The sequence below is a fragment of the Frankliniella occidentalis genome, unplaced genomic scaffold (genome assembly GCF_000697945.3).
Source record: "Frankliniella occidentalis isolate FOCC.00 unplaced genomic scaffold, Focc_3.1 Scaffold126, whole genome shotgun sequence".
Classification (NCBI taxonomy): domain Eukaryota; kingdom Metazoa; phylum Arthropoda; class Insecta; order Thysanoptera; family Thripidae; genus Frankliniella; species Frankliniella occidentalis.
This window is the reverse complement of record NW_026267253.1, coordinates 760,308-769,218: the sequence shown is the minus strand read 5'-3', so window position 1 is coordinate 769,218 and position 8,911 is coordinate 760,308. Positions and strand designations below refer to the sequence as shown.

The 8,911-nt window shown below is 57.0% G+C and overlaps 1 protein-coding gene across 1 annotated transcript in view; it reads right to left on the bottom strand.

Annotated features, from left to right (window-relative positions):
* The window catches only part of LOC127750048 (uncharacterized), an 18,416-nt gene extending 9,760 nt beyond the window's left edge, over positions 1-8,656 (bottom strand). The window contains exon 1 of the mRNA XM_052270520.1: positions 8,424-8,656. The gene's annotated coding sequence lies outside the window, so the exon portion shown is untranslated. The remainder of the gene's footprint in view (positions 1-8,423) is intronic.
* Between the last annotated feature and the right edge of the window lie 255 nt (positions 8,657-8,911).

The following is an 8,911-nucleotide window of genomic DNA, read 5'->3' as shown; positions in this document are numbered from 1 at the left end:
CCCCTCAGCCTGGCCACCCTACGCCACGCCCCGATCGCCCCGATCAGATTCGATCGCGCAGCAAGTCCGCTATAAATAAAGCGTCGGCGGATACTGCACTCCACCGCGTGCGAGAGACCCGTCGGGATGGCCGGGGACAACACAGCCCCGCGGCCCGTTACTTAGAGTTAGAGCTCAGCTATTTGGTCCAGACTACATCCCCTGGAAACGCAAGTGCGTGAATATCGCACACTTGAAGCACTGTCAAAAATTAAAATAGTAAACAACTACAGAATGGACTGGTAATTTTGAAAACAGTGTAATCCTGTAGGCTGTGCACTGTATTTTATTCTGGAGGAAAGTTCTTTTCAATCAATGTCAAGTCTTTATCCCTCAAATACCAGTCGAACAGATTTTGACCGTAGTCGAGGGGGGAATCACTTGCGAAATAGTTCGTACACCTTCCCCCGAAATAGTCCGAAACAAAGGCGAAATAGAGCGAAATAGACCCAAAATAGACGCGAAATAGCCGGTAAAATAGTCGCTAAATACCCCTGAAATACTCCGAAATACCGCGAAATACCCTGAAATAAACCGAAATGGGCGAGAAATAACCGAAATGGCAGGAGAAATACCACGAAATAGCCCGTACGCTACGAACTCAAGTGATTTCCCCCTCGACCGTAGTATGGAAGTACAGGACCGACGATCTGTTTGAGTTCTTTTTCTGGGTACAGAATTTTTAACAGTGAGGTTTGTGTCAATGCCCATTCTTACACTTCGACAGTAAATGAGTGAATTAATCTTTGAAATTCAGTCACTTAAGCCTCCATGGGTTTCCGGTGTATTTTTCAAGTTTCGCCATTATCTGTTTTCTTCAAAAATAACACCTCACGTTTTTATTTGAAAGAACACATGTTAAATCGTCCAATTTTTTTTGCTCGTCGAGTAATTTTGTTTCCGTCTCCGACAAGGTATAGGAGGATAAGAGGCTCCCTCAGACTCGCGCGCTCGTTCCAGCAGGAATATGCCACCACCGCACACCACCCACCTCCGCGATACACATAATCATGGCACGCGGTGTGGCTACGACGTCCGACGCGTGCTCGCCCCAAAAGGCCGCCCGTTCCGCCCGGGAGGAAGGGGTGGGTGGAGGGAGGCGAGGGTCCCGGAGGCGAAAGCAGCCACCGATTACGGGGAGATTGTTGGCGAGCAAGGCGAGCGAGCACCCCCTCCGTATGGCGGGGAGACAGACTTCGACTCGACCAAAGTGACGGGTTCGCGTCAGACGCCGCGCCATTCAAATTCAAATTCGGCGAGCCCAAAACAGGCCGATGTATAGTGCGACGGAAATCCGGTCTGGCCGTTCCCTCCCGCACAAAACTGTCGCGCGCGGCCGCTTGTCTCTAGACGTCATCGGCGTTTGGCTTCCTTTCCACCTCTATCCTTGACTGTGATCCAGTTCGTACGCTCACAGCGAGGAAAGTGACGGAGGCTGGGGTATAGAAGGGGGCAAAAGGAAGGGGGCGGGTGGTGCCAATGCCGCACACGACCTCGCCCTCGACTGTCCGAGCTGGCCGAGGTGCGCTGGTCCTGACGTCACGGCCACTCCAGCCCGCGGGCCGGCGCGGCCGCATGCAGCTTGATGGCTTGCCTTCATCACTTTTCCGATTTGTCACGACGAGCAGATGAAATGACGTCGTCGCCCATCTTTGGCGCTGCGTGCTCGTTGATCAGGAAGCAGTCAGTAGTACCCCATCCCGAGCAGAGCAGCGGAGAGGCCGGTAGTTTGGGCGGCCCGGGACCCTCCCACTCGCGCGGTCCGGGCGCGCAGCCTCCCTTCCGCGCCGCGTGGACCGCCTCCCCGGCGGCCGAAAGTGACACTTAGCGTACAGCCCACTGCACCGCACGATACTCGGAAGTCCGCATCGATGGAGGACAACGAGCGCGGGCGAACAGTTAAGTGGCAAGCAGACCGCGGCGTGTGTGTGTGTGTGTGTGTGTGTGTGCAACCTGCCCATTAGCGTGCCGGCGCGGCTGCGGCGCCCGCGCCCGCCCGTCGGGACCGCTGGGCTCATCCGCGAGGGGTACCCAACTCACCAAAAACGCGTACGAAGACTGGAAATAGGACTGACTGTAGCTGATTGTAAAATATTGGTGTGACTGTAAAAACTGCTGGTTACTGTACGTAAGGACACGATTGGAAATGATTGGAAATGATTGGAGGTGACTGGAGATGACTGGAGGTGATTGTAAGTGTGACTGGATGTGACTGTAGGTGACTGTAGGTGACTGGAGGTGATTAAAGACGTGACTGGAAGAGACCATAGAGGTGACTGGAGACGCTTTGGTATGAATGTGACTGGATGACTGTATGTGACTGGAGGTGACTGTGAGTGACTGTAAGTGACTGTAAGTGACTGTGAGTGACTGGAGGTGGTTACGGACGTGACTGGAAGAGACTGGAAGAGGTGACTGCAGAGGCTTCAGTATGAATGTGACTGGATGACTGCAAGTGATTGGAGATGACTGGAGATGATTGGAGGTGACTGGAGGTGATTGGAGGTGACTGGAGGTGTGACTGGAGGTGATTGGAGCTGAGTGGAGCTGACTGGAGGTGATTGTAAAGATTGGAGAGACTGCAGACATACTGGAACAGACTGGGAAGATTGGAGTTGATTGTGAATGATTATAATTTCATTTTTTTGCCAAGTGTACAAAGACTGGACCAAGTTAGGTACCCCTCGCTCATCCGCCGCACACTCCACTGCTACACTGTCTCCAGTCGGCGCCACTATGACGACTGCTTGATGTCGCACTGGACGCCCCTCGCCTGGCCTGGCAGGTGGCAGGTCCCATTGGCTCGGCGGCGACCACACGGTGCAGTGTACGCACGGCGCGGCGAGGCGGGGAGGAGTCGCCCTCCTAGCCGCGTGTCTGTCCCGCCGCCGGCCGAGGCCGGGTCGCACAGCCGGCCGTCCAGTCCGCTTCCCAGCCGGCCGCCGCGGCCTTTCAGTGACACCGCGCTGTACGGGGCTCATCCCGACCGACACACAGACAACTTACCGAACGTCATAGGCCAGTACAATAATTGTCGTCTATGAAACCCCATACCAACAAACGAAATGACGCGACTGCAACTACTGCAAATGAGTCAAGTCAGGAGTTGACGCGAACCTAGCACCTCGGGACCACGTCGTCGTCCAGCTCACGACTGTTGGTGACCCTTCACCCCACGCCCACCGCCACCATGCTGGCCCTCCGACAACAAGCCTTAACTGAACACGCGTTACGCACGGCCCCGGGCCAGCCCAGCAGCCAGCAGCCGAGATGAGCCCGGATAGCAGTGACGTCACCGAGCCCCTCAATAGGCGCCCGCCCGGACTGGAGTGGCGTGGCGTGGGCGGACAGGCGGACTGTCAAAGTGTCACCTCTTCACTCTGACACACAGAGGTGTTGCCGCTCGGGTGGCCGCGTCGCGGGCGAAAACAGAGGCAGCGTGGTCACTTCTTCCGGATGGGTCGACTATTCATAGTGCCGGCGTCGGCGCCACGGGTGGTGCCCGCGTTGAATTATGAACGTACTGAGATGAACAGACAACCAGTTGCTGGGGTGACCTACAGCTATTCTCGTTCAGCCCCCTCTATACGGGGTGGTGGAGAGCGGGCTGGCGAGGGCCGCCGCTCCAAGGTGCGCGAGCTTGCGGCTGGTCGCGCGCCGCAGCCCTGCGCCTGGCCCCGTTCCTTGAGGCGGGGGGCGTCATTCGCAATTGATCCCGATTGACGCCGCCAGGAGGACTGACATGACGCCACTGGCCTGGGCGGCGGGTCTTCGCTGTTCGTCGCCCCCTCCAACTCCGCCCATCGCAGGCTGCTCCTGCTTCGCGGGCATGGCGCCTTACGGGTGGGCCGGGTAGGCCGACCCGTTGAGCAGGCCCGTAGTGCCGGACGGCCTACCTACCGCCTGCCGTACTGTATATGGCGCCTTACGGGTAGGCCGTCCCGTCGAGCAGCCCCGTAGTGCGGGACGGCCTACCTACCGCCTGCCGTACTGTGCATGGCGCCTTACGGGTGGGCCGGGTAGGCCGACCCGTTGAGCAGCCCCGTAGTGCGGGACGGCATACCTACCGCCTGCCGTACTGTGCATGGCGCTTTACGGGTGGGCCGGGTAGGCCGACCCGTTGAGCAGCCCCGTAGTGCGGGACGGCCCACCTACCGCCTGCCGTACTGTGCATGGCGCCTTACGGGTGGGCCGGGTAGGCCGACCCGTTGAGCAGGCCCGTAGTGCGGGACGGCCTACCTACCGCCTGCCGTACAGTGCATGGCGCCTTACGGGTGGGCCGGGTAGGCCGTCCCGTCGAGCACGCCTGCAGTGCGGGACGGCCTGGCTCAAGGGGCGCTGGGCTCGCAGCTCCTCCGAGCGCAGCGTGAGGCGTCTCTGGGCGCTGCGCATTGGGCCGAGCCGCGCCACGCCCGCACGGCCTGACGAGAAGGAGCTGCCGCATCAGGCATGACCGAAACATATCGGATGCGGATTACGGATGGACGGGGGGCGTGTGTTCCGCCTCCGAGACGCCGCACGCGCCGCGAGCAAAAAGAAGGTGGAGGCGGAGGGAGGAAGGCAGAATCAGGCAGGATGTGCACATCGCTGTGCTCGGGGACACACAAGCGCCCCGTCACGGCGGCAGCGACAGCGACGTCAGCGAGCTGCCCCACACCGCCGCTGATGAATTAGTATTAGTCACTTCCGCTCCCTGGGCGCAAATCCTTTCCCTCAATTATTTTTTTCCTTTTTTCCTCTCGTCCATTTCGCCCGTCCCGTCCGCTATTTCGGCGCTGTGCGAGGAAGCGCGATTGCGCGCATGCGCATTGCGCGTCGCGTGAGGCGGCGCCTCCACACGCCATTCCGCGATTTCGCACCGAAATGCCCGACACTTTTCGAATTACTCCACCCGCACCTCACCTCGCGCGGGAAAATGACAAAAAAGTAACACAGAATTATGTATCTCTAAAATGTCGAGCAGAGTCGACGCCGCGTTATCACTGGGCGACGACATTGACGCCTGAAGGAGAAGGCAACAAGCGTCCCAAAACAAACAAACAAAGGCGAGGTATTGCACTAGGAGACAAAAAGTGGCACTTTTGAAACCTGCCAGGGCTCATCGATGTCATCTTTGGGGCGTTTAAAGCCTATGGTGAGTGTTCAAACTGGCCGAACTTGGTCAACCGTCACTCTATAACGAGCTCTACAGGGTTTACAATTTCAGTGACAATTTCGTTAGGAGCCTAGCTGCTAGGCGTTAAAACCCCGACTCGACATTTTCCAGTGCGCTAACATTTCCCAAATCAGCGCAATCGGAATTGTTACTTGTTTGTTCGGGTGCGTCGCCCTGAACCGACACAAATAACGATCATTTCCGTTCCGGTCCAACTCGCGAAGGGGCGCCCATTTTTGTACGAGAGACGAGCGTGGGCCGCCCGTATAAAGGACCCACCGAAAATTCGCGCATGTATATCAGCAAAAGTGGCGCAATATCCAAAGTTATTACTCCCCCCCCCCCCTGAGAAGGGTAAACAAACAGCGCGAAAAAAATAATAATGGTATTGTATAGCGAACGACGTGACGCGGGTGAGTGGCGAGTGGCGTGCAGAGTCCGCGGCGGCGAGCGGGGCGACGACGCGCCAAAGGGCCCGGGGCCGCCGGGCCGCGAGCGCGCATGACCCGCGCTCAAATGACCGGACAGTGGCCATATGGAAGAGTGTTACATTTCATCACTACAGGCTAATTATGATGGTGTTTTTCTCCATTTCCGAGATTTAAAGAGTGTATCGCGTGAAGAGAAGGCGTAAACACGGTATTCGTTTTTCAGACCGATAAATAAAGTGGTCAATTGGCGGGCACGTTCAAGTGCCCAACACTATGTTGCACCCTTTTAAGTGTTCAACTGGATATTTGGATACTGTACAGTGTTGAACAGTGAAGTTCGGCTCTTAGAAGTGTTCAACACCAGGGTTGGCAATGCCCCTTTGGACACTTTTAAGTGTTCAAATTTACTGTCGAACACTTAAAGATATTCAAATATTTAGCGAAACACTTAAAAGTGTGCAACACAGTGTCGAGCACTTGCATGTGCACGCCAGTTGAACACTTTATTTGTCAGTTTCAAAAGAAAAAGTCTTAGTTTCGTTATGGTATCCAAATGATTTGCAGCTAGCCTCATGAGGATATATAAAAACAACTAACCTGCAGAATTATTATTGCACTCCAATCACGTCGGCTCCCATCCCTCTTCACCTTTGGGGAGATAAGCAGATCGCCGACCTCTTTTCTCCTAATCAGTTCCTCGAGGAGAAATGCCCTCGGCGCTGGTTTGTTTATCGACAAAGAAAAGGCACACGTCACGGCTATGTCCCGGTATTTTTTTTTTCTTTTCTGGCTAGTGTGTGTCGAGGATGCCCGTCTCGCCCGGCGGGTAAAATCTACGAGGCGGTAAAGGTGCGGGGAAAAGAAATGAAAAAGTAAAAAACATGTCAAGTGCACCGATATGGACCGATGGGATGGCGCGTTTGGTTTCCCCCGGGGCCGCCTAGACCGTCACGGCACAACAGCGTCCTGTAACGCCGAGTAACGTTTTGCAGACGTGACGCGCGGCGGCATAGAGGCCACGTCCACCTGAGGGGAGACTCCATGATGGGCCGCTCCAACCCGCGCTTAATCTTCTGGTGCTGGCTGATTATTGGATTATTGTTTCATTTTATATTTTTTTCTGTGTGTGAGAGAGAAATAGAGAGAGAGCACTGTTAAAAGCTTCGGCCTACAGTGATTTTTACTGTAAGCTACAGTAAAAGCCTGCAGCACTGTAGCTTACGCCGATTTTCACTGTAAGCTACAGTGAATCTCACCGTAAGCTACAGTGCTGCAGGCTTACTGTAGCTTACGGTGAAAATCATTGTAAGCTTTTAACTGTGAGAGAGACTGAGAGAGAGGGAGAGAGAGACCGAGAGAGAGCGGTGGCCCTACGCTACGGCCCGGGGGGGCCGGGGGCACATGGGGCCAACACGTGCGCAACCACGGTCTTATCACCCAGGGTGAGGCCGGTACAAGGGGAGAGGGGGAGGGGGGGGGGGCTATTACACGTCTTTGTATCCGCCACCGCGCGTATAATAACCCGGCATTCATGTTGTTTTCGGTCGTTTTCGGTGTTCACACAGCCAGGCGTCGATTTTGCTGCAGCGTGTTTGTACGTGCCGTGTGTGAGTGTATGTGTACGCACCTCGGGACCGAGTAACAATAGGCCATAGTCAAATTGCCGGCCAACAGGCACGGCCGCCGCGCGGTCCTATGGTCCTGGCGGCTCTGACGGCCCGCGCTGGTATTTCGCGCGCACCTTGCGGAGAGAGACGCTTAGAGATGTCTGCGGTTTTGTTGATCCTCAGGGACAGAGCGCCGTGTTGATACGCGCGCACCTCGTCGCAGCCTCCCCGCCCCCCCCCCTTTCCTTTTCTCCCATCATAGCAGCAGCAGACGACCAAAATTTTTCCGCGCCTTGGTGTATAGACAGAGCCATTACCACGCCGCACTCCGTCACCATGGGGAGCCGCACCTCACCTCCCCCGCCCCGCCCCCCCGCCCCCCCCCTCGCACATGTTGAGACCCCTCACGGAGCGTGAGCTGGGAGCTGGCCCGCGGGCGCACCCCTAAGGTCCGCCCCCGCCGTGCTGACTGCTGACCACCGGAGCCCACCGTGCAACTGCCGCGCGGGGCCCCTCATCCGCCAGACAACGGCACAGGGAACAACATCCCGTGCGACCCTTTTCGTGTTCTTTAGCTAGTTCAGCTTGAGGTTCTTACACCAGCTACACCAACTAATCCAAGTTTTTGGTAACCGGATCCCATACAGAGTGGCAGACGAACGAAAAAACCACGAAAGGATTCGTCCGCACGGCTTGACGTATTCGCTGAAAACGGAACAAGTATTTGAATATTGATATCTAATGGGCTACCTTGGGAAAAACATTACTCTTTAACGACCAAAACCAGACTTGCACAGCCAAAGAAATGTTAGAATAGATCTTTACCTGTTACCTTTGCCTATTCGGATGACTGTTTAGTTGAGAGCGAATACATCAGCTGTGCGAACAAATGTCCTTCTTTTTCGGGGCGGGTAATAGCGACCTGTCAAATCCATCTGGCGTACCTATGCTTTGGCAGTAAGAAACCGTACACTGACAGCAGGACCGGTCTTAACCGTGCGTCATTTAGTCAGTCGTGTCACTTTGTTCGCATTAAATTCCACGCCAATGTAGGGAGGTAACCAAAGCTGTCCGAGCCGAGAGGCGCGGTCGAGCGCGATACAGTAACTCGGCGAATTTCCTCGTGCACCCGGGAGACGCCCGACGCCGGTGGAGGAACGGGGCTGTTGGCACACGACCACTTCTACTCACAGGATCCGGGTCAACCGCGGCTTGTTGGCGTAGACGAAAACCGGTATCGACGTGTAAGGGGGGATGGCCGCTGAGCTGGTCGTCGCCGTGTCACCAGGTAGCCGTCGACGACATGCTTGCTGGTCTACGAGGGCGGGCGGCGAGCTCGCGCGTCAGCGACGAGGAGGACAGGACGTGCTCGGTGTGCGGCGCGCGTGCCACCCCAGCGACTACTGAGCGAGGCGAGCTTCGGCGGCGGCGGGCGCGGGACGCGAGCGCGGGCCCCTCCGCGCCCCACCACGCCGACCCACGTCGAGCCACGCCGCGAGGCGTAGGCCGCCCATCGGACACAAGCTGCGCCCGGCGGCCAGGCAACCCATCCTGCTCCTCGCGTCGCTACCCCGCGCGCCGAGCCGGGCCACGGCAGGGCGGCCCCTCCGGCCGCGCATACCGACCGCGAGAGCGCGCGGCCCGGCCCGGGCGCGGAGCCCGCGGAGCAAGAGCGCACG